This window comes from Phyllobates terribilis, unplaced genomic scaffold (assembly GCF_046119375.1).
Source record: "Phyllobates terribilis strain yellow unplaced genomic scaffold, ASM4611937v1 Scaffold_3617__1_contigs__length_73917, whole genome shotgun sequence".
Taxonomy (NCBI): Eukaryota; Metazoa; Chordata; class Amphibia; order Anura; family Dendrobatidae; genus Phyllobates; species Phyllobates terribilis.
This window is the reverse complement of record NW_027366370.1, coordinates 51,474-73,918: the sequence shown is the minus strand read 5'-3', so window position 1 is coordinate 73,918 and position 22,445 is coordinate 51,474. Positions and strand designations below refer to the sequence as shown.

The window sequence follows — 22,445 nt, the reverse complement described above, 5'->3', positions numbered from 1 at the left end:
TCCGGGTGTGCTGACCCCTGCGATTTCCCCAAATGCGGGAAACTCGACTGCATAATTTGTGGTAGTGGGGGACTGCGTTCGCGCTTTCCCCTGATTTCCTCCAGTCAATGACAGAACAGTGCTTTGGGAATGATGAGAAGCTCGGAGAGGTGGACGTGGCCTTTGGCTCCCCCTTGTGGGCCTACGCCGCCACCTTCTCCCTGCCCTGGCTAAGAAGGGACGAGTTGCTTGCTTCTTTGTTGGCTTGGGGCCTTTTGCCTTTGCTTTGTGCTTTGTTTGTTGGACTTGGCGCCCCCTGCCTGCTGCTGGGGATTGATCTGCTCGTTTGCATCTCATTCACTTGGTGACGACATGGCTCCCTCTGCTCTTCTGCAGGTGTCGGGACTAGCGCCCCAACATGCTGGATTTGCAGCGAACCAAAGGCATGCTTTGGAGCACACGAGGCAACGCCGTGTTCCAGGGAGAGCGCGAGCGGCCGAAAGCCTCCTCCTGCGCAGGCACGCTCAAGGGTGGCCACTTGCAGCGTCCCCATCTCGCGGCCGGAGCTGGAGTTGTGAGTGGCCCGCCGGTGCACAGCTGTCTGCCGTTCGGTCGGTCGACCCGAAGCAGCTGCTGGGCCTGCCCTTGAGCCTCCTCCACCGTGCGTCCTCCTGGCCGCAGCTGAGTGAGTCACGACAGGGTGCCAGCAGAGGGTGGCAGCTGCAGAGCTCTAGCTGCCTGCCTGTTCCCGGCCGCAGCGACGTAGTGCTTGGGAGCAGCCGCCCCTATATGCAAATGATCAGGCTGCTGCTGCTGTGCATCTTGGACGGTTTTCCGCTTGAGCTCGGCCTGCCCTCTGGGGGACGGACGGGGCGTCAGCTGCGCCTTGAGCGCCCGGCGTCACCCACTCGGGGAGCGTCCGTGCAGGCGCCGCCGGGCCACACCACCCCTTACTTTTGGTGCACGAGACTCCGCGATGCTGGGGGGCTGCGCCAGAGGGGCGCTCGTCGGCCCGGCGGGCTCCAACTCATACTTACCTGGCAGGGGAGATACCATGATCACTAAGGTGGTTCTCCCAGGGTGAGGCTCATCCATTGCACTCCGGGTGTGCTGACCCCTGCGATTTCCCCAAATGCGGGAAACTCGACTGCATAATTTGTGGTAGTGGGGGACTGCGTTCGCGCTTTCCCCTGATTTCCTCCAGTCAATGACAGAACAGTGCTTTGGGAATGATGAGAAGCTCGGAGAGGTGGACGTGGCCTTTGGCTCCCCCTTGTGGGCCTACGCCGCCACCTTCTCCCTGCCCTGGCTAAGAAGGGACGAGTTGCTTGCTTCTTTGTTGGCTTGGGGCCTTTTGCCTTTGCTTTGTGCTTTGTTTGTTGGACTTGGCGCCCCCTGCCTGCTGCTGGGGATTGATCTGCTCGTTTGCATCTCATTCACTTGGTGACGACATGGCTCCCTCTGCTCTTCTGCAGGTGTCGGGACTAGCGCCCCAACATGCTGGATTTGCAGCGAACCAAAGGCATGCTTTGGAGCACACGAGGCAACGCCGTGTTCCAGGGAGAGCGCGAGCGGCCGAAAGCCTCCTCCTGCGCAGGCACGCTCAAGGGTGGCCACTTGCAGCGTCCCCATCTCGCGGCCGGAGCTGGAGTTGTGAGTGGCCCGCCGGTGCACAGCTGTCTGCCGTTCGGTCGGTCGACCCGAAGCAGCTGCTGGGCCTGCCCTTGAGCCTCCTCCACCGTGCGTCCTCCTGGCCGCAGCTGAGTGAGTCACGACAGGGTGCCAGCAGAGGGTGGCAGCTGCAGAGCTCTAGCTGCCTGCCTGTTCCCGGCCGCAGCGACGTAGTGCTTGGGAGCAGCCGCCCCTATATGCAAATGATCAGGCTGCTGCTGCTGTGCATCTTGGACGGTTTTCCGCTTGAGCTCGGCCTGCCCTCTGGGGGACGGACGGGGCGTCAGCTGCGCCTTGAGCGCCCGGCGTCACCCACTCGGGGAGCGTCCGTGCAGGCGCCGCCGGGCCACACCACCCCTTACTTTTGGTGCACGAGACTCCGCGATGCTGGGGGGCTGCGCCAGAGGGGCGCTCGTCGGCCCGGCGGGCTCCAACTCATACTTACCTGGCAGGGGAGATACCATGATCACTAAGGTGGTTCTCCCAGGGTGAGGCTCATCCATTGCACTCCGGGTGTGCTGACCCCTGCGATTTCCCCAAATGCGGGAAACTCGACTGCATAATTTGTGGTAGTGGGGGACTGCGTTCGCGCTTTCCCCTGATTTCCTCCAGTCAATGACAGAACAGTGCTTTGGGAATGATGAGAAGCTCGGAGAGGTGGACGTGGCCTTTGGCTCCCCCTTGTGGGCCTACGCCGCCACCTTCTCCCTGCCCTGGCTAAGAAGGGACGAGTTGCTTGCTTCTTTGTTGGCTTGGGGCCTTTTGCCTTTGCTTTGTGCTTTGTTTGTTGGACTTGGCGCCCCCTGCCTGCTGCTGGGGATTGATCTGCTCGTTTGCATCTCATTCACTTGGTGACGACATGGCTCCCTCTGCTCTTCTGCAGGTGTCGGGACTAGCGCCCCAACATGCTGGATTTGCAGCGAACCAAAGGCATGCTTTGGAGCACACGAGGCAACGCCGTGTTCCAGGGAGAGCGCGAGCGGCCGAAAGCCTCCTCCTGCGCAGGCACGCTCAAGGGTGGCCACTTGCAGCGTCCCCATCTCGCGGCCGGAGCTGGAGTTGTGAGTGGCCCGCCGGTGCACAGCTGTCTGCCGTTCGGTCGGTCGACCCGAAGCAGCTGCTGGGCCTGCCCTTGAGCCTCCTCCACCGTGCGTCCTCCTGGCCGCAGCTGAGTGAGTCACGACAGGGTGCCAGCAGAGGGTGGCAGCTGCAGAGCTCTAGCTGCCTGCCTGTTCCCGGCCGCAGCGACGTAGTGCTTGGGAGCAGCCGCCCCTATATGCAAATGATCAGGCTGCTGCTGCTGTGCATCTTGGACGGTTTTCCGCTTGAGCTCGGCCTGCCCTCTGGGGGACGGACGGGGCGTCAGCTGCGCCTTGAGCGCCCGGCGTCACCCACTCGGGGAGCGTCCGTGCAGGCGCCGCCGGGCCACACCACCCCTTACTTTTGGTGCACGAGACTCCGCGATGCTGGGGGGCTGCGCCAGAGGGGCGCTCGTCGGCCCGGCGGGCTCCAACTCATACTTACCTGGCAGGGGAGATACCATGATCACTAAGGTGGTTCTCCCAGGGTGAGGCTCATCCATTGCACTCCGGGTGTGCTGACCCCTGCGATTTCCCCAAATGCGGGAAACTCGACTGCATAATTTGTGGTAGTGGGGGACTGCGTTCGCGCTTTCCCCTGATTTCCTCCAGTCAATGACAGAACAGTGCTTTGGGAATGATGAGAAGCTCGGAGAGGTGGACGTGGCCTTTGGCTCCCCCTTGTGGGCCTACGCCGCCACCTTCTCCCTGCCCTGGCTAAGAAGGGACGAGTTGCTTGCTTCTTTGTTGGCTTGGGGCCTTTTGCCTTTGCTTTGTGCTTTGTTTGTTGGACTTGGCGCCCCCTGCCTGCTGCTGGGGATTGATCTGCTCGTTTGCATCTCATTCACTTGGTGACGACATGGCTCCCTCTGCTCTTCTGCAGGTGTCGGGACTAGCGCCCCAACATGCTGGATTTGCAGCGAACCAAAGGCATGCTTTGGAGCACACGAGGCAACGCCGTGTTCCAGGGAGAGCGCGAGCGGCCGAAAGCCTCCTCCTGCGCAGGCACGCTCAAGGGTGGCCACTTGCAGCGTCCCCATCTCGCGGCCGGAGCTGGAGTTGTGAGTGGCCCGCCGGTGCACAGCTGTCTGCCGTTCGGTCGGTCGACCCGAAGCAGCTGCTGGGCCTGCCCTTGAGCCTCCTCCACCGTGCGTCCTCCTGGCCGCAGCTGAGTGAGTCACGACAGGGTGCCAGCAGAGGGTGGCAGCTGCAGAGCTCTAGCTGCCTGCCTGTTCCCGGCCGCAGCGACGTAGTGCTTGGGAGCAGCCGCCCCTATATGCAAATGATCAGGCTGCTGCTGCTGTGCATCTTGGACGGTTTTCCGCTTGAGCTCGGCCTGCCCTCTGGGGGACGGACGGGGCGTCAGCTGCGCCTTGAGCGCCCGGCGTCACCCACTCGGGGAGCGTCCGTGCAGGCGCCGCCGGGCCACACCACCCCTTACTTTTGGTGCACGAGACTCCGCGATGCTGGGGGGCTGCGCCAGAGGGGCGCTCGTCGGCCCGGCGGGCTCCAACTCATACTTACCTGGCAGGGGAGATACCATGATCACTAAGGTGGTTCTCCCAGGGTGAGGCTCATCCATTGCACTCCGGGTGTGCTGACCCCTGCGATTTCCCCAAATGCGGGAAACTCGACTGCATAATTTGTGGTAGTGGGGGACTGCGTTCGCGCTTTCCCCTGATTTCCTCCAGTCAATGACAGAACAGTGCTTTGGGAATGATGAGAAGCTCGGAGAGGTGGACGTGGCCTTTGGCTCCCCCTTGTGGGCCTACGCCGCCACCTTCTCCCTGCCCTGGCTAAGAAGGGACGAGTTGCTTGCTTCTTTGTTGGCTTGGGGCCTTTTGCCTTTGCTTTGTGCTTTGTTTGTTGGACTTGGCGCCCCCTGCCTGCTGCTGGGGATTGATCTGCTCGTTTGCATCTCATTCACTTGGTGACGACATGGCTCCCTCTGCTCTTCTGCAGGTGTCGGGACTAGCGCCCCAACATGCTGGATTTGCAGCGAACCAAAGGCATGCTTTGGAGCACACGAGGCAACGCCGTGTTCCAGGGAGAGCGCGAGCGGCCGAAAGCCTCCTCCTGCGCAGGCACGCTCAAGGGTGGCCACTTGCAGCGTCCCCATCTCGCGGCCGGAGCTGGAGTTGTGAGTGGCCCGCCGGTGCACAGCTGTCTGCCGTTCGGTCGGTCGACCCGAAGCAGCTGCTGGGCCTGCCCTTGAGCCTCCTCCACCGTGCGTCCTCCTGGCCGCAGCTGAGTGAGTCACGACAGGGTGCCAGCAGAGGGTGGCAGCTGCAGAGCTCTAGCTGCCTGCCTGTTCCCGGCCGCAGCGACGTAGTGCTTGGGAGCAGCCGCCCCTATATGCAAATGATCAGGCTGCTGCTGCTGTGCATCTTGGACGGTTTTCCGCTTGAGCTCGGCCTGCCCTCTGGGGGACGGACGGGGCGTCAGCTGCGCCTTGAGCGCCCGGCGTCACCCACTCGGGGAGCGTCCGTGCAGGCGCCGCCGGGCCACACCACCCCTTACTTTTGGTGCACGAGACTCCGCGATGCTGGGGGGCTGCGCCAGAGGGGCGCTCGTCGGCCCGGCGGGCTCCAACTCATACTTACCTGGCAGGGGAGATACCATGATCACTAAGGTGGTTCTCCCAGGGTGAGGCTCATCCATTGCACTCCGGGTGTGCTGACCCCTGCGATTTCCCCAAATGCGGGAAACTCGACTGCATAATTTGTGGTAGTGGGGGACTGCGTTCGCGCTTTCCCCTGATTTCCTCCAGTCAATGACAGAACAGTGCTTTGGGAATGATGAGAAGCTCGGAGAGGTGGACGTGGCCTTTGGCTCCCCCTTGTGGGCCTACGCCGCCACCTTCTCCCTGCCCTGGCTAAGAAGGGACGAGTTGCTTGCTTCTTTGTTGGCTTGGGGCCTTTTGCCTTTGCTTTGTGCTTTGTTTGTTGGACTTGGCGCCCCCTGCCTGCTGCTGGGGATTGATCTGCTCGTTTGCATCTCATTCACTTGGTGACGACATGGCTCCCTCTGCTCTTCTGCAGGTGTCGGGACTAGCGCCCCAACATGCTGGATTTGCAGCGAACCAAAGGCATGCTTTGGAGCACACGAGGCAACGCCGTGTTCCAGGGAGAGCGCGAGCGGCCGAAAGCCTCCTCCTGCGCAGGCACGCTCAAGGGTGGCCACTTGCAGCGTCCCCATCTCGCGGCCGGAGCTGGAGTTGTGAGTGGCCCGCCGGTGCACAGCTGTCTGCCGTTCGGTCGGTCGACCCGAAGCAGCTGCTGGGCCTGCCCTTGAGCCTCCTCCACCGTGCGTCCTCCTGGCCGCAGCTGAGTGAGTCACGACAGGGTGCCAGCAGAGGGTGGCAGCTGCAGAGCTCTAGCTGCCTGCCTGTTCCCGGCCGCAGCGACGTAGTGCTTGGGAGCAGCCGCCCCTATATGCAAATGATCAGGCTGCTGCTGCTGTGCATCTTGGACGGTTTTCCGCTTGAGCTCGGCCTGCCCTCTGGGGGACGGACGGGGCGTCAGCTGCGCCTTGAGCGCCCGGCGTCACCCACTCGGGGAGCGTCCGTGCAGGCGCCGCCGGGCCACACCACCCCTTACTTTTGGTGCACGAGACTCCGCGATGCTGGGGGGCTGCGCCAGAGGGGCGCTCGTCGGCCCGGCGGGCTCCAACTCATACTTACCTGGCAGGGGAGATACCATGATCACTAAGGTGGTTCTCCCAGGGTGAGGCTCATCCATTGCACTCCGGGTGTGCTGACCCCTGCGATTTCCCCAAATGCGGGAAACTCGACTGCATAATTTGTGGTAGTGGGGGACTGCGTTCGCGCTTTCCCCTGATTTCCTCCAGTCAATGACAGAACAGTGCTTTGGGAATGATGAGAAGCTCGGAGAGGTGGACGTGGCCTTTGGCTCCCCCTTGTGGGCCTACGCCGCCACCTTCTCCCTGCCCTGGCTAAGAAGGGACGAGTTGCTTGCTTCTTTGTTGGCTTGGGGCCTTTTGCCTTTGCTTTGTGCTTTGTTTGTTGGACTTGGCGCCCCCTGCCTGCTGCTGGGGATTGATCTGCTCGTTTGCATCTCATTCACTTGGTGACGACATGGCTCCCTCTGCTCTTCTGCAGGTGTCGGGACTAGCGCCCCAACATGCTGGATTTGCAGCGAACCAAAGGCATGCTTTGGAGCACACGAGGCAACGCCGTGTTCCAGGGAGAGCGCGAGCGGCCGAAAGCCTCCTCCTGCGCAGGCACGCTCAAGGGTGGCCACTTGCAGCGTCCCCATCTCGCGGCCGGAGCTGGAGTTGTGAGTGGCCCGCCGGTGCACAGCTGTCTGCCGTTCGGTCGGTCGACCCGAAGCAGCTGCTGGGCCTGCCCTTGAGCCTCCTCCACCGTGCGTCCTCCTGGCCGCAGCTGAGTGAGTCACGACAGGGTGCCAGCAGAGGGTGGCAGCTGCAGAGCTCTAGCTGCCTGCCTGTTCCCGGCCGCAGCGACGTAGTGCTTGGGAGCAGCCGCCCCTATATGCAAATGATCAGGCTGCTGCTGCTGTGCATCTTGGACGGTTTTCCGCTTGAGCTCGGCCTGCCCTCTGGGGGACGGACGGGGCGTCAGCTGCGCCTTGAGCGCCCGGCGTCACCCACTCGGGGAGCGTCCGTGCAGGCGCCGCCGGGCCACACCACCCCTTACTTTTGGTGCACGAGACTCCGCGATGCTGGGGGGCTGCGCCAGAGGGGCGCTCGTCGGCCCGGCGGGCTCCAACTCATACTTACCTGGCAGGGGAGATACCATGATCACTAAGGTGGTTCTCCCAGGGTGAGGCTCATCCATTGCACTCCGGGTGTGCTGACCCCTGCGATTTCCCCAAATGCGGGAAACTCGACTGCATAATTTGTGGTAGTGGGGGACTGCGTTCGCGCTTTCCCCTGATTTCCTCCAGTCAATGACAGAACAGTGCTTTGGGAATGATGAGAAGCTCGGAGAGGTGGACGTGGCCTTTGGCTCCCCCTTGTGGGCCTACGCCGCCACCTTCTCCCTGCCCTGGCTAAGAAGGGACGAGTTGCTTGCTTCTTTGTTGGCTTGGGGCCTTTTGCCTTTGCTTTGTGCTTTGTTTGTTGGACTTGGCGCCCCCTGCCTGCTGCTGGGGATTGATCTGCTCGTTTGCATCTCATTCACTTGGTGACGACATGGCTCCCTCTGCTCTTCTGCAGGTGTCGGGACTAGCGCCCCAACATGCTGGATTTGCAGCGAACCAAAGGCATGCTTTGGAGCACACGAGGCAACGCCGTGTTCCAGGGAGAGCGCGAGCGGCCGAAAGCCTCCTCCTGCGCAGGCACGCTCAAGGGTGGCCACTTGCAGCGTCCCCATCTCGCGGCCGGAGCTGGAGTTGTGAGTGGCCCGCCGGTGCACAGCTGTCTGCCGTTCGGTCGGTCGACCCGAAGCAGCTGCTGGGCCTGCCCTTGAGCCTCCTCCACCGTGCGTCCTCCTGGCCGCAGCTGAGTGAGTCACGACAGGGTGCCAGCAGAGGGTGGCAGCTGCAGAGCTCTAGCTGCCTGCCTGTTCCCGGCCGCAGCGACGTAGTGCTTGGGAGCAGCCGCCCCTATATGCAAATGATCAGGCTGCTGCTGCTGTGCATCTTGGACGGTTTTCCGCTTGAGATCGGCCTGCCCTCTGGGGGACGGACGGGGCGTCAGCTGCGCCTTGAGCGCCCGGCGTCACCCACTCGGGGAGCGTCCGTGCAGGCGCCGCCGGGCCACACCACCCCTTACTTTTGGTGCACGAGACTCCGCGATGCTGGGGGGCTGCGCCAGAGGGGCGCTCGTCGGCCCGGCGGGCTCCAACTCATACTTACCTGGCAGGGGAGATACCATGATCACTAAGGTGGTTCTCCCAGGGTGAGGCTCATCCATTGCACTCCGGGTGTGCTGACCCCTGCGATTTCCCCAAATGCGGGAAACTCGACTGCATAATTTGTGGTAGTGGGGGACTGCGTTCGCGCTTTCCCCTGATTTCCTCCAGTCAATGACAGAACAGTGCTTTGGGAATGATGAGAAGCTCGGAGAGGTGGACGTGGCCTTTGGCTCCCCCTTGTGGGCCTACGCCGCCACCTTCTCCCTGCCCTGGCTAAGAAGGGACGAGTTGCTTGCTTCTTTGTTGGCTTGGGGCCTTTTGCCTTTGCTTTGTGCTTTGTTTGTTGGACTTGGCGCCCCCTGCCTGCTGCTGGGGATTGATCTGCTCGTTTGCATCTCATTCACTTGGTGACGACATGGCTCCCTCTGCTCTTCTGCAGGTGTCGGGACTAGCGCCCCAACATGCTGGATTTGCAGCGAACCAAAGGCATGCTTTGGAGCACACGAGGCAACGCCGTGTTCCAGGGAGAGCGCGAGCGGCCGAAAGCCTCCTCCTGCGCAGGCACGCTCAAGGGTGGCCACTTGCAGCGTCCCCATCTCGCGGCCGGAGCTGGAGTTGTGAGTGGCCCGCCGGTGCACAGCTGTCTGCCGTTCGGTCGGTCGACCCGAAGCAGCTGCTGGGCCTGCCCTTGAGCCTCCTCCACCGTGCGTCCTCCTGGCCGCAGCTGAGTGAGTCACGACAGGGTGCCAGCAGAGGGTGGCAGCTGCAGAGCTCTAGCTGCCTGCCTGTTCCCGGCCGCAGCGACGTAGTGCTTGGGAGCAGCCGCCCCTATATGCAAATGATCAGGCTGCTGCTGCTGTGCATCTTGGACGGTTTTCCGCTTGAGCTCGGCCTGCCCTCTGGGGGACGGACGGGGCGTCAGCTGCGCCTTGAGCGCCCGGCGTCACCCACTCGGGGAGCGTCCGTGCAGGCGCCGCCGGGCCACACCACCCCTTACTTTTGGTGCACGAGACTCCGCGATGCTGGGGGGCTGCGCCAGAGGGGCGCTCGTCGGCCCGGCGGGCTCCAACTCATACTTACCTGGCAGGGGAGATACCATGATCACTAAGGTGGTTCTCCCAGGGTGAGGCTCATCCATTGCACTCCGGGTGTGCTGACCCCTGCGATTTCCCCAAATGCGGGAAACTCGACTGCATAATTTGTGGTAGTGGGGGACTGCGTTCGCGCTTTCCCCTGATTTCCTCCAGTCAATGACAGAACAGTGCTTTGGGAATGATGAGAAGCTCGGAGAGGTGGACGTGGCCTTTGGCTCCCCCTTGTGGGCCTACGCCGCCACCTTCTCCCTGCCCTGGCTAAGAAGGGACGAGTTGCTTGCTTCTTTGTTGGCTTGGGGCCTTTTGCCTTTGCTTTGTGCTTTGTTTGTTGGACTTGGCGCCCCCTGCCTGCTGCTGGGGATTGATCTGCTCGTTTGCATCTCATTCACTTGGTGACGACATGGCTCCCTCTGCTCTTCTGCAGGTGTCGGGACTAGCGCCCCAACATGCTGGATTTGCAGCGAACCAAAGGCATGCTTTGGAGCACACGAGGCAACGCCGTGTTCCAGGGAGAGCGCGAGCGGCCGAAAGCCTCCTCCTGCGCAGGCACGCTCAAGGGTGGCCACTTGCAGCGTCCCCATCTCGCGGCCGGAGCTGGAGTTGTGAGTGGCCCGCCGGTGCACAGCTGTCTGCCGTTCGGTCGGTCGACCCGAAGCAGCTGCTGGGCCTGCCCTTGAGCCTCCTCCACCGTGCGTCCTCCTGGCCGCAGCTGAGTGAGTCACGACAGGGTGCCAGCAGAGGGTGGCAGCTGCAGAGCTCTAGCTGCCTGCCTGTTCCCGGCCGCAGCGACGTAGTGCTTGGGAGCAGCCGCCCCTATATGCAAATGATCAGGCTGCTGCTGCTGTGCATCTTGGACGGTTTTCCGCTTGAGCTCGGCCTGCCCTCTGGGGGACGGACGGGGCGTCAGCTGCGCCTTGAGCGCCCGGCGTCACCCACTCGGGGAGCGTCCGTGCAGGCGCCGCCGGGCCACACCACCCCTTACTTTTGGTGCACGAGACTCCGCGATGCTGGGGGGCTGCGCCAGAGGGGCGCTCGTCGGCCCGGCGGGCTCCAACTCATACTTACCTGGCAGGGGAGATACCATGATCACTAAGGTGGTTCTCCCAGGGTGAGGCTCATCCATTGCACTCCGGGTGTGCTGACCCCTGCGATTTCCCCAAATGCGGGAAACTCGACTGCATAATTTGTGGTAGTGGGGGACTGCGTTCGCGCTTTCCCCTGATTTCCTCCAGTCAATGACAGAACAGTGCTTTGGGAATGATGAGAAGCTCGGAGAGGTGGACGTGGCCTTTGGCTCCCCCTTGTGGGCCTACGCCGCCACCTTCTCCCTGCCCTGGCTAAGAAGGGACGAGTTGCTTGCTTCTTTGTTGGCTTGGGGCCTTTTGCCTTTGCTTTGTGCTTTGTTTGTTGGACTTGGCGCCCCCTGCCTGCTGCTGGGGATTGATCTGCTCGTTTGCATCTCATTCACTTGGTGACGACATGGCTCCCTCTGCTCTTCTGCAGGTGTCGGGACTAGCGCCCCAACATGCTGGATTTGCAGCGAACCAAAGGCATGCTTTGGAGCACACGAGGCAACGCCGTGTTCCAGGGAGAGCGCGAGCGGCCGAAAGCCTCCTCCTGCGCAGGCACGCTCAAGGGTGGCCACTTGCAGCGTCCCCATCTCGCGGCCGGAGCTGGAGTTGTGAGTGGCCCGCCGGTGCACAGCTGTCTGCCGTTCGGTCGGTCGACCCGAAGCAGCTGCTGGGCCTGCCCTTGAGCCTCCTCCACCGTGCGTCCTCCTGGCCGCAGCTGAGTGAGTCACGACAGGGTGCCAGCAGAGGGTGGCAGCTGCAGAGCTCTAGCTGCCTGCCTGTTCCCGGCCGCAGCGACGTAGTGCTTGGGAGCAGCCGCCCCTATATGCAAATGATCAGGCTGCTGCTGCTGTGCATCTTGGACGGTTTTCCGCTTGAGCTCGGCCTGCCCTCTGGGGGACGGACGGGGCGTCAGCTGCGCCTTGAGCGCCCGGCGTCACCCACTCGGGGAGCGTCCGTGCAGGCGCCGCCGGGCCACACCACCCCTTACTTTTGGTGCACGAGACTCCGCGATGCTGGGGGGCTGCGCCAGAGGGGCGCTCGTCGGCCCGGCGGGCTCCAACTCATACTTACCTGGCAGGGGAGATACCATGATCACTAAGGTGGTTCTCCCAGGGTGAGGCTCATCCATTGCACTCCGGGTGTGCTGACCCCTGCGATTTCCCCAAATGCGGGAAACTCGACTGCATAATTTGTGGTAGTGGGGGACTGCGTTCGCGCTTTCCCCTGATTTCCTCCAGTCAATGACAGAACAGTGCTTTGGGAATGATGAGAAGCTCGGAGAGGTGGACGTGGCCTTTGGCTCCCCCTTGTGGGCCTACGCCGCCACCTTCTCCCTGCCCTGGCTAAGAAGGGACGAGTTGCTTGCTTCTTTGTTGGCTTGGGGCCTTTTGCCTTTGCTTTGTGCTTTGTTTGTTGGACTTGGCGCCCCCTGCCTGCTGCTGGGGATTGATCTGCTCGTTTGCATCTCATTCACTTGGTGACGACATGGCTCCCTCTGCTCTTCTGCAGGTGTCGGGACTAGCGCCCCAACATGCTGGATTTGCAGCGAACCAAAGGCATGCTTTGGAGCACACGAGGCAACGCCGTGTTCCAGGGAGAGCGCGAGCGGCCGAAAGCCTCCTCCTGCGCAGGCACGCTCAAGGGTGGCCACTTGCAGCGTCCCCATCTCGCGGCCGGAGCTGGAGTTGTGAGTGGCCCGCCGGTGCACAGCTGTCTGCCGTTCGGTCGGTCGACCCGAAGCAGCTGCTGGGCCTGCCCTTGAGCCTCCTCCACCGTGCGTCCTCCTGGCCGCAGCTGAGTGAGTCACGACAGGGTGCCAGCAGAGGGTGGCAGCTGCAGAGCTCTAGCTGCCTGCCTGTTCCCGGCCGCAGCGACGTAGTGCTTGGGAGCAGCCGCCCCTATATGCAAATGATCAGGCTGCTGCTGCTGTGCATCTTGGACGGTTTTCCGCTTGAGCTCGGCCTGCCCTCTGGGGGACGGACGGGGCGTCAGCTGCGCCTTGAGCGCCCGGCGTCACCCACTCGGGGAGCGTCCGTGCAGGCGCCGCCGGGCCACACCACCCCTTACTTTTGGTGCACGAGACTCCGCGATGCTGGGGGGCTGCGCCAGAGGGGCGCTCGTCGGCCCGGCGGGCTCCAACTCATACTTACCTGGCAGGGGAGATACCATGATCACTAAGGTGGTTCTCCCAGGGTGAGGCTCATCCATTGCACTCCGGGTGTGCTGACCCCTGCGATTTCCCCAAATGCGGGAAACTCGACTGCATAATTTGTGGTAGTGGGGGACTGCGTTCGCGCTTTCCCCTGATTTCCTCCAGTCAATGACAGAACAGTGCTTTGGGAATGATGAGAAGCTCGGAGAGGTGGACGTGGCCTTTGGCTCCCCCTTGTGGGCCTACGCCGCCACCTTCTCCCTGCCCTGGCTAAGAAGGGACGAGTTGCTTGCTTCTTTGTTGGCTTGGGGCCTTTTGCCTTTGCTTTGTGCTTTGTTTGTTGGACTTGGCGCCCCCTGCCTGCTGCTGGGGATTGATCTGCTCGTTTGCATCTCATTCACTTGGTGACGACATGGCTCCCTCTGCTCTTCTGCAGGTGTCGGGACTAGCGCCCCAACATGCTGGATTTGCAGCGAACCAAAGGCATGCTTTGGAGCACACGAGGCAACGCCGTGTTCCAGGGAGAGCGCGAGCGGCCGAAAGCCTCCTCCTGCGCAGGCACGCTCAAGGGTGGCCACTTGCAGCGTCCCCATCTCGCGGCCGGAGCTGGAGTTGTGAGTGGCCCGCCGGTGCACAGCTGTCTGCCGTTCGGTCGGTCGACCCGAAGCAGCTGCTGGGCCTGCCCTTGAGCCTCCTCCACCGTGCGTCCTCCTGGCCGCAGCTGAGTGAGTCACGACAGGGTGCCAGCAGAGGGTGGCAGCTGCAGAGCTCTAGCTGCCTGCCTGTTCCCGGCCGCAGCGACGTAGTGCTTGGGAGCAGCCGCCCCTATATGCAAATGATCAGGCTGCTGCTGCTGTGCATCTTGGACGGTTTTCCGCTTGAGCTCGGCCTGCCCTCTGGGGGACGGACGGGGCGTCAGCTGCGCCTTGAGCGCCCGGCGTCACCCACTCGGGGAGCGTCCGTGCAGGCGCCGCCGGGCCACACCACCCCTTACTTTTGGTGCACGAGACTCCGCGATGCTGGGGGGCTGCGCCAGAGGGGCGCTCGTCGGCCCGGCGGGCTCCAACTCATACTTACCTGGCAGGGGAGATACCATGATCACTAAGGTGGTTCTCCCAGGGTGAGGCTCATCCATTGCACTCCAGGTGTGCTGACCCCTGCGATTTCCCCAAATGCGGGAAACTCGACTGCATAATTTGTGGTAGTGGGGGACTGCGTTCGCGCTTTCCCCTGATTTCCTCCAGTCAATGACAGAACAGTGCTTTGGGAATGATGAGAAGCTCGGAGAGGTGGACGTGGCCTTTGGCTCCCCCTTGTGGGCCTACGCCGCCACCTTCTCCCTGCCCTGGCTAAGAAGGGACGAGTTGCTTGCTTCTTTGTTGGCTTGGGGCCTTTTGCCTTTGCTTTGTGCTTTGTTTGTTGGACTTGGCGCCCCCTGCCTGCTGCTGGGGATTGATCTGCTCGTTTGCATCTCATTCACTTGGTGACGACATGGCTCCCTCTGCTCTTCTGCAGGTGTCGGGACTAGCGCCCCAACATGCTGGATTTGCAGCGAACCAAAGGCATGCTTTGGAGCACACGAGGCAACGCCGTGTTCCAGGGAGAGCGCGAGCGGCCGAAAGCCTCCTCCTGCGCAGGCACGCTCAAGGGTGGCCACTTGCAGCGTCCCCATCTCGCGGCCGGAGCTGGAGTTGTGAGTGGCCCGCCGGTGCACAGCTGTCTGCCGTTCGGTCGGTCGACCCGAAGCAGCTGCTGGGCCTGCCCTTGAGCCTCCTCCACCGTGCGTCCTCCTGGCCGCAGCTGAGTGAGTCACGACAGGGTGCCAGCAGAGGGTGGCAGCTGCAGAGCTCTAGCTGCCTGCCTGTTCCCGGCCGCAGCGACGTAGTGCTTGGGAGCAGCCGCCCCTATATGCAAATGATCAGGCTGCTGCTGCTGTGCATCTTGGACGGTTTTCCGCTTGAGCTCGGCCTGCCCTCTGGGGGACGGACGGGGCGTCAGCTGCGCCTTGAGCGCCCGGCGTCACCCACTCGGGGAGCGTCCGTGCAGGCGCCGCCGGGCCACACCACCCCTTACTTTTGGTGCACGAGACTCCGCGATGCTGGGGGGCTGCGCCAGAGGGGCGCTCGTCGGCCCGGCGGGCTCCAACTCATACTTACCTGGCAGGGGAGATACCATGATCACTAAGGTGGTTCTCCCAGGGTGAGGCTCATCCATTGCACTCCGGGTGTGCTGACCCCTGCGATTTCCCCAAATGCGGGAAACTCGACTGCATAATTTGTGGTAGTGGGGGACTGCGTTCGCGCTTTCCCCTGATTTCCTCCAGTCAATGACAGAACAGTGCTTTGGGAATGATGAGAAGCTCGGAGAGGTGGACGTGGCCTTTGGCTCCCCCTTGTGGGCCTACGCCGCCACCTTCTCCCTGCCCTGGCTAAGAAGGGACGAGTTGCTTGCTTCTTTGTTGGCTTGGGGCCTTTTGCCTTTGCTTTGTGCTTTGTTTGTTGGACTTGGCGCCCCCTGCCTGCTGCTGGGGATTGATCTGCTCGTTTGCATCTCATTCACTTGGTGACGACATGGCTCCCTCTGCTCTTCTGCAGGTGTCGGGACTAGCGCCCCAACATGCTGGATTTGCAGCGAACCAAAGGCATGCTTTGGAGCACACGAGGCAACGCCGTGTTCCAGGGAGAGCGCGAGCGGCCGAAAGCCTCCTCCTGCGCAGGCACGCTCAAGGGTGGCCACTTGCAGCGTCCCCATCTCGCGGCCGGAGCTGGAGTTGTGAGTGGCCCGCCGGTGCACAGCTGTCTGCCGTTCGGTCGGTCGACCCGAAGCAGCTGCTGGGCCTGCCCTTGAGCCTCCTCCACCGTGCGTCCTCCTGGCCGCAGCTGAGTGAGTCACGACAGGGTGCCAGCAGAGGGTGGCAGCTGCAGAGCTCTAGCTGCCTGCCTGTTCCCGGCCGCAGCGACGTAGTGCTTGGGAGCAGCCGCCCCTATATGCAAATGATCAGGCTGCTGCTGCTGTGCATCTTGGACGGTTTTCCGCTTGAGCTCGGCCTGCCCTCTGGGGGACGGACGGGGCGTCAGCTGCGCCTTGAGCGCCCGGCGTCACCCACTCGGGGAGCGTCCGTGCAGGCGCCGCCGGGCCACACCACCCCTTACTTTTGGTGCACGAGACTCCGCGATGCTGGGGGGCTGCGCCAGAGGGGCGCTCGTCGGCCCGGCGGGCTCCAACTCATACTTACCTGGCAGGGGAGATACCATGATCACTAAGGTGGTTCTCCCAGGGTGAGGCTCATCCATTGCACTCCGGGTGTGCTGACCCCTGCGATTTCCCCAAATGCGGGAAACTCGACTGCATAATTTGTGGTAGTGGGGGACTGCGTTCGCGCTTTCCCCTGATTTCCTCCAGTCAATGACAGAACAGTGCTTTGGGAATGATGAGAAGCTCGGAGAGGTGGACGTGGCCTTTGGCTCCCCCTTGTGGGCCTACGCCGCCACCTTCTCCCTGCCCTGGCTAAGAAGGGACGAGTTGCTTGCTTCTTTGTTGGCTTGGGGCCTTTTGCCTTTGCTTTGTGCTTTGTTTGTTGGACTTGGCGCCCCCTGCCTGCTGCTGGGGATTGATCTGCTCGTTTGCATCTCATTCACTTGGTGACGACATGGCTCCCTCTGCTCTTCTGCAGGTGTCGGGACTAGCGCCCCAACATGCTGGATTTGCAGCGAACCAAAGGCATGCTTTGGAGCACACGAGGCAACGCCGTGTTCCAGGGAGAGCGCGAGCGGCCGAAAGCCTCCTCCTGCGCAGGCACGCTCAAGGGTGGCCACTTGCAGCGTCCCCATCTCGCGGCCGGAGCTGGAGTTGTGAGTGGCCCGCCGGTGCACAGCTGTCTGCCGTTCGGTCGGTCGACCCGAAGCAGCTGCTGGGCCTGCCCTTGAGCCTCCTCCACCGTGCGTCCTCCTGGCCGCAGCTGAGTGAGTCACGACAGGGTGCCAGCAGAGGGTGGCAGCTGCAGAGCTCTAGCTGCCTGCCTGTTCCCGGCCGCAGCGACGTAGTGCTTGGGAGCAGCCGCCCCTATATGCAAATGATCAGGCTGCTGCTGCTGTGCATCTTGGACGGTTTTCCGCTTGAGCTCGGCCTGCCCTCTGGGGGACGGACGGGGCGTCAGCTGCGCCTTGAGCGCCCGGCGTCACCCACTCGGGGAGCGTCCGTGCAGGCGCCGCCGGGCCACACCACCCCTTACTTTTGGTGCACGAGACTCCGCGATGCTGGGGGGCTGCGCCAGAGGGGCGCTCGTCGGCCCGGCGGGCTCCAACTCATACTTACCTGGCAGGGGAGATACCATGATCACTAAGGTGGTTCTCCCAGGGTGAGGCTCATCCATTGCACTCCGGGTGTGCTGACCCCTGCGATTTCCCCAAATGCGGGAAACTCGACTGCATAATTTGTGGTAGTGGGGGACTGCGTTCGCGCTTTCCCCTGATTTCCTCCAGTCAATGACAGAACAGTGCTTTGGGAATGATGAGAAGCTCGGAGAGGTGGACGTGGCCTTTGGCTCCCCCTTGTGGGCCTACGCCGCCACCTTCTCCCTGCCCTGGCTAAGAAGGGACGAGTTGCTTGCTTCTTTGTTGGCTTGGGGCCTTTTGCCTTTGCTTTGTGCTTTGTTTGTTGGACTTGGCGCCCCCTGCCTGCTGCTGGGGATTGATCTGCTCGTTTGCATCTCATTCACTTGGTGACGACATGGCTCCCTCTGCTCTTCTGCAGGTGTCGGGACTAGCGCCCCAACATGCTGGATTTGCAGCGAACCAAAGGCATGCTTTGGAGCACACGAGGCAACGCCGTGTTCCAGGGAGAGCGCGAGCGGCCGAAAGCCTCCTCCTGCGCAGGCACGCTCAAGGGTGGCCACTTGCAGCGTCCCCATCTCGCGGCCGGAGCTGGAGTTGTGAGTGGCCCGCCGGTGCACAGCTGTCTGCCGTTCGGTCGGTCGACCCGAAGCAGCTGCTGGGCCTGCCCTTGAGCCTCCTCCACCGTGCGTCCTCCTGGCCGCAGCTGAGTGAGTCACGACAGGGTGCCAGCAGAGGGTGGCAGCTGCAGAGCTCTAGCTGCCTGCCTGTTCCCGGCCGCAGCGACGTAGTGCTTGGGAGCAGCCGCCCCTATATGCAAATGATCAGGCTGCTGCTGCTGTGCATCTTGGACGGTTTTCCGCTTGAGCTCGGCCTGCCCTCTGGGGGACGGACGGGGCGTCAGCTGCGCCTTGAGCGCCCGGCGTCACCCACTCGGGGAGCGTCCGTGCAGGCGCCGCCGGGCCACACCACCCCTTACTTTTGGTGCACGAGACTCCGCGATGCTGGGGGGCTGCGCCAGAGGGGCGCTCGTCGGCCCGGCGGGCTCCAACTCATACTTACCTGGCAGGGGAGATACCATGATCACTAAGGTGGTTCTCCCAGGGTGAGGCTCATCCATTGCACTCCGGGTGTGCTGACCCCTGCGATTTCCCCAAATGCGGGAAACTCGACTGCATAATTTGTGGTAGTGGGGGACTGCGTTCGCGCTTTCCCCTGATTTCCTCCAGTCAATGACAGAACAGTGCTTTGGGAATGATGAGAAGCTCGGAGAGGTGGACGTGGCCTTTGGCTCCCCCTTGTGGGCCTACGCCGCCACCTTCTCCCTGCCCTGGCTAAGAAGGGACGAGTTGCTTGCTTCTTTGTTGGCTTGGGGCCTTTTGCCTTTGCTTTGTGCTTTGTTTGTTGGACTTGGCGCCCCCTGCCTGCTGCTGGGGATTGATCTGCTCGTTTGCATCTCATTCACTTGGTGACGACATGGCTCCCTCTGCTCTTCTGCAGGTGTCGGGACTAGCGCCCCAACATGCTGGATTTGCAGCGAACCAAAGGCATGCTTTGGAGCACACGAGGCAACGCCGTGTTCCAGGGAGAGCGCGAGCGGCCGAAAGCCTCCTCCTGCGCAGGCACGCTCAAGGGTGGCCACTTGCAGCGTCCCCATCTCGCGGCCGGAGCTGGAGTTGTGAGTGGCCCGCCGGTGCACAGCTGTCTGCCGTTCGGTCGGTCGACCCGAAGCAGCTGCTGGGCCTGCCCTTGAGCCTCCTCCACCGTGCGTCCTCCTGGCCGCAGCTGAGTGAGTCACGACAGGGTGCCAGCAGAGGGTGGCAGCTGCAGAGCTCTAGCTGCCTGCCTGTTCCCGGCCGCAGCGACGTAGTGCTTGGGAGCAGCCGCCCCTATATGCAAATGATCAGGCTGCTGCTGCTGTGCATCTTGGACGGTTTTCCGCTTGAGCTCGGCCTGCCCTCTGGGGGACGGACGGGGCGTCAGCTGCGCCTTGAGCGCCCGGCGTCACCCACTCGGGGAGCGTCCGTGCAGGCGCCGCCGGGCCACACCACCCCTTACTTTTGGTGCACGAGACTCCGCGATGCTGGGGGGCTGCGCCAGAGGGGCGCTCGTCGGCCCGGCGGGCTCCAACTCATACTTACCTGGCAGGGGAGATACCATGATCACTAAGGTGGTTCTCCCAGGGTGAGGCTCATCCATTGCACTCCGGGTGTGCTGACCCCTGCGATTTCCCCAAATGCGGGAAACTCGACTGCATAATTTGTGGTAGTGGGGGACTGCGTTCGCGCTTTCCCCTGATTTCCTCCAGTCAATGACAGAACAGTGCTTTGGGAATGATGAGAAGCTCGGAGAGGTGGACGTGGCCTTTGGCTCCCCCTTGTGGGCCTACGCCGCCACCTTCTCCCTGCCCTGGCTAAGAAGGGACGAGTTGCTTGCTTCTTTGTTGGCTTGGGGCCTTTTGCCTTTGCTTTGTGCTTTGTTTGTTGGACTTGGCGCCCCCTGCCTGCTGCTGGGGATTGATCTGCTCGTTTGCATCTCATTCACTTGGTGACGACATGGCTCCCTCTGCTCTTCTGCAGGTGTCGGGACTAGCGCCCCAACATGCTGGATTTGCAGCGAACCAAAGGCATGCTTTGGAGCACACGAGGCAACGCCGTGTTCCAGGGAGAGCGCGAGCGGCCGAAAGCCTCCTCCTGCGCAGGCACGCTCAAGGGTGGCCACTTGCAGCGTCCCCATCTCGCGGCCGGAGCTGGAGTTGTGAGTGGCCCGCCGGTGCACAGCTGTCTGCCGTTCGGTCGGTCGACCCGAAGCAGCTGCTGGGCCTGCCCTTGAGCCTCCTCCACCGTGCGTCCTCCTGGCCGCAGCTGAGTGAGTCACGACAGGGTGCCAGCAGAGGGTGGCAGCTGCAGAGCTCTAGCTGCCTGCCTGTTCCCGGCCGCAGCGACGTAGTGCTTGGGAGCAGCCGCCCCTATATGCAAATGATCAGGCTGCTGCTGCTGTGCATCTTGGACGGTTTTCCGCTTGAGCTCGGCCTGCCCTCTGGGGGACGGACGGGGCGTCAGCTGCGCCTTGAGCGCCCGGCGTCACCCACTCGGGGAGCGTCCGTGCAGGCGCCGCCGGGCCACACCACCCCTTACTTTTGGTGCACGAGACTCCGCGATGCTGGGGGGCTGCGCCAGAGGGGCGCTCGTCGGCCCGGCGGGCTCCAACTCATACTTACCTGGCAGGGGAGATACCATGATCACTAAGGTGGTTCTCCCAGGGTGAGGCTCATCCATTGCACTCCGGGTGTGCTGACCCCTGCGATTTCCCCAAATGCGGGAAACTCGACTGCATAATTTGTGGTAGTGGGGGACTGCGTTCGCGCTTTCCCCTGATTTCCTCCAGTCAATGACAGAACAGTGCTTTGGGAATGATGAGAAGCTCGGAGAGGTGGACGTGGCCTTTGGCTCCCCCTTGTGGGCCTACGCCGCCACCTTCTCCCTGCCCTGGCTAAGAAGGGACGAGTTGCTTGCTTCTTTGTTGGCTTGGGGCCTTTTGCCTTTGCTTTGTGCTTTGTTTGTTGGACTTGGCGCCCCCTGCCTGCTGCTGGGGATTGATCTGCTCGTTTGCATCTCATTCACTTGGTGACGACATGGCTCCCTCTGCTCTTCTGCAGGTGTCGGGACTAGCGCCCCAACATGCTGGATTTGCAGCGAACCAAAGGCATGCTTTGGAGCACACGAGGCAACGCCGTGTTCCAGGGAGAGCGCGAGCGGCCGAAAGCCTCCTCCTGCGCAGGCACGCTCAAGGGTGGCCACTTGCAGCGTCCCCATCTCGCGGCCGGAGCTGGAGTTGTGAGTGGCCCGCCGGTGCACAGCTGTCTGCCGTTCGGTCGGTCGACCCGAAGCAGCTGCTGGGCCTGCCCTTGAGCCTCCTCCACCGTGCGTCCTCCTGGCCGCAGCTGAGTGAGTCACGACAGGGTGCCAGCAGAGGGTGGCAGCTGCAGAGCTCTAGCTGCCTGCCTGTTCCCGGCCGCAGCGACGTAGTGCTTGGGAGCAGCCGCCCCTATATGCAAATGATCAGGCTGCTGCTGCTGTGCATCTTGGACGGTTTTCCGCTTGAGCTCGGCCTGCCCTCTGGGGGACGGACGGGGCGTCAGCTGCGCCTTGAGCGCCCGGCGTCACCCACTCGGGGAGCGTCCGTGCAGGCGCCGCCGGGCCACACCACCCCTTACTTTTGGTGCACGAGACTCCGCGATGCTGGGGGGCTGCGCCAGAGGGGCGCTCGTCGGCCCGGCGGGCTCCAACTCATACTTACCTGGCAGGGGAGATACCATGATCACTAAGGTGGTTCTCCCAGGGTGAGGCTCATCCATTGCACTCCGGGTGTGCTGACCCCTGCGATTTCCCCAAATGCGGGAAACTCGACTGCATAATTTGTGGTAGTGGGGGACTGCGTTCGCGCTTTCCCCTGATTTCCTCCAGTCAATGACAGAACAGTGCTTTGGGAATGATGAGAAGCTCGGAGAGGTGGACGTGGCCTTTGGCTCCCCCTTGTGGGCCTACGCCGCCACCTTCTCCCTGCCCTGGCTAAGAAGGGACGAGTTGCTTGCTTCTTTGTTGGCTTGGGGCCTTTTGCCTTTGCTTTGTGCTTTGTTTGTTGGACTTGGCGCCCCCTGCCTGCTGCTGGGGATTGATCTGCTCGTTTGCATCTCATTCACTTGGTGACGACATGGCTCCCTCTGCTCTTCTGCAGGTGTCGGGACTAGCGCCCCAACATGCTGGATTTGCAGCGAACCAAAGGCATGCTTTGGAGCACACGAGGCAACGCCGTGTTCCAGGGAGAGCGCGAGCGGCCGAAAGCCTCCTCCTGCGCAGGCACGCTCAAGGGTGGCCACTTGCAGCGTCCCCATCTCGCGGCCGGAGCTGGAGTTGTGAGTGGCCCGCCGGTGCACAGCTGTCTGCCGTTCGGTCGGTCGACCCGAAGCAGCTGCTGGGCCTGCCCTTGAGCCTCCTCCACCGTGCGTCCTCCTGGCCGCAGCTGAGTGAGTCACGACAGGGTGCCAGCAGAGGGTGGCAGCTGCAGAGCTCTAGCTGCCTGCCTGTTCCCGGCCGCAGCGACGTAGTGCTTGGGAGCAGCCGCCCCTATATGCAAATGATCAGGCTGCTGCTGCTGTGCATCTTGGACGGTTTTCCGCTTGAGCTCGGCCTGCCCTCTGGGGGACGGACGGGGCGTCAGCTGCGCC

General features: G+C 62.6%; 20 non-coding genes and 1 pseudogene across 20 annotated transcripts; all 21 read left to right on the top strand.

The window, feature by feature from the left end:
- Positions 1-93, top strand: LOC141248252 (U1 spliceosomal RNA; annotated as a pseudogene; the record flags this gene model as incomplete).
- A 915-nt stretch (positions 94-1,008) lies between these two features.
- LOC141248248 (U1 spliceosomal RNA) lies at positions 1,009-1,172 on the top strand. The gene has a single exon (XR_012311492.1). It is a non-coding gene; the product is annotated as a U1 spliceosomal RNA (small nuclear RNA).
- A 915-nt stretch (positions 1,173-2,087) lies between these two features.
- LOC141248246 (U1 spliceosomal RNA) lies at positions 2,088-2,251 on the top strand. The gene has a single exon (XR_012311490.1). It is a non-coding gene; the product is annotated as a U1 spliceosomal RNA (small nuclear RNA).
- A 915-nt stretch (positions 2,252-3,166) lies between these two features.
- Positions 3,167-3,330, top strand: LOC141248245 (U1 spliceosomal RNA). Its single transcript, XR_012311489.1, has one exon. It is a non-coding gene; the product is annotated as a U1 spliceosomal RNA (small nuclear RNA).
- Positions 3,331-4,245: 915 nt separating this feature from the next.
- Positions 4,246-4,409, top strand: LOC141248244 (U1 spliceosomal RNA). Its single transcript, XR_012311488.1, has one exon. It is a non-coding gene; the product is annotated as a U1 spliceosomal RNA (small nuclear RNA).
- Positions 4,410-5,324: 915 nt separating this feature from the next.
- Positions 5,325-5,488, top strand: LOC141248243 (U1 spliceosomal RNA). The gene has a single exon (XR_012311487.1). It is a non-coding gene; the product is annotated as a U1 spliceosomal RNA (small nuclear RNA).
- A 915-nt stretch (positions 5,489-6,403) lies between these two features.
- Positions 6,404-6,567, top strand: LOC141248242 (U1 spliceosomal RNA). The gene has a single exon (XR_012311486.1). It is a non-coding gene; the product is annotated as a U1 spliceosomal RNA (small nuclear RNA).
- Positions 6,568-7,482: 915 nt separating this feature from the next.
- LOC141248241 (U1 spliceosomal RNA) lies at positions 7,483-7,646 on the top strand. Its single transcript, XR_012311485.1, has one exon. It is a non-coding gene; the product is annotated as a U1 spliceosomal RNA (small nuclear RNA).
- A 915-nt stretch (positions 7,647-8,561) lies between these two features.
- Positions 8,562-8,725, top strand: LOC141248240 (U1 spliceosomal RNA). The gene has a single exon (XR_012311484.1). It is a non-coding gene; the product is annotated as a U1 spliceosomal RNA (small nuclear RNA).
- A 915-nt stretch (positions 8,726-9,640) lies between these two features.
- On the top strand, positions 9,641-9,804 carry LOC141248239 (U1 spliceosomal RNA). The gene has a single exon (XR_012311483.1). It is a non-coding gene; the product is annotated as a U1 spliceosomal RNA (small nuclear RNA).
- A 915-nt stretch (positions 9,805-10,719) lies between these two features.
- On the top strand, positions 10,720-10,883 carry LOC141248238 (U1 spliceosomal RNA). The gene has a single exon (XR_012311482.1). It is a non-coding gene; the product is annotated as a U1 spliceosomal RNA (small nuclear RNA).
- A 915-nt stretch (positions 10,884-11,798) lies between these two features.
- Positions 11,799-11,962, top strand: LOC141248237 (U1 spliceosomal RNA). Its single transcript, XR_012311481.1, has one exon. It is a non-coding gene; the product is annotated as a U1 spliceosomal RNA (small nuclear RNA).
- A 915-nt stretch (positions 11,963-12,877) lies between these two features.
- Positions 12,878-13,041, top strand: LOC141248235 (U1 spliceosomal RNA). The gene has a single exon (XR_012311479.1). It is a non-coding gene; the product is annotated as a U1 spliceosomal RNA (small nuclear RNA).
- Positions 13,042-13,956: 915 nt separating this feature from the next.
- Positions 13,957-14,120, top strand: LOC141248251 (U1 spliceosomal RNA). The gene has a single exon (XR_012311494.1). It is a non-coding gene; the product is annotated as a U1 spliceosomal RNA (small nuclear RNA).
- A 915-nt stretch (positions 14,121-15,035) lies between these two features.
- Positions 15,036-15,199, top strand: LOC141248234 (U1 spliceosomal RNA). Its single transcript, XR_012311478.1, has one exon. It is a non-coding gene; the product is annotated as a U1 spliceosomal RNA (small nuclear RNA).
- A 915-nt stretch (positions 15,200-16,114) lies between these two features.
- LOC141248233 (U1 spliceosomal RNA) lies at positions 16,115-16,278 on the top strand. Its single transcript, XR_012311477.1, has one exon. It is a non-coding gene; the product is annotated as a U1 spliceosomal RNA (small nuclear RNA).
- Positions 16,279-17,193: 915 nt separating this feature from the next.
- On the top strand, positions 17,194-17,357 carry LOC141248232 (U1 spliceosomal RNA). The gene has a single exon (XR_012311476.1). It is a non-coding gene; the product is annotated as a U1 spliceosomal RNA (small nuclear RNA).
- Positions 17,358-18,272: 915 nt separating this feature from the next.
- LOC141248231 (U1 spliceosomal RNA) lies at positions 18,273-18,436 on the top strand. The gene has a single exon (XR_012311475.1). It is a non-coding gene; the product is annotated as a U1 spliceosomal RNA (small nuclear RNA).
- Positions 18,437-19,351: 915 nt separating this feature from the next.
- Positions 19,352-19,515, top strand: LOC141248302 (U1 spliceosomal RNA). The gene has a single exon (XR_012311541.1). It is a non-coding gene; the product is annotated as a U1 spliceosomal RNA (small nuclear RNA).
- Positions 19,516-20,430: 915 nt separating this feature from the next.
- On the top strand, positions 20,431-20,594 carry LOC141248301 (U1 spliceosomal RNA). Its single transcript, XR_012311540.1, has one exon. It is a non-coding gene; the product is annotated as a U1 spliceosomal RNA (small nuclear RNA).
- A 915-nt stretch (positions 20,595-21,509) lies between these two features.
- Positions 21,510-21,673, top strand: LOC141248300 (U1 spliceosomal RNA). Its single transcript, XR_012311539.1, has one exon. It is a non-coding gene; the product is annotated as a U1 spliceosomal RNA (small nuclear RNA).
- The last annotated feature ends 772 nt before the right edge of the window (positions 21,674-22,445 follow it).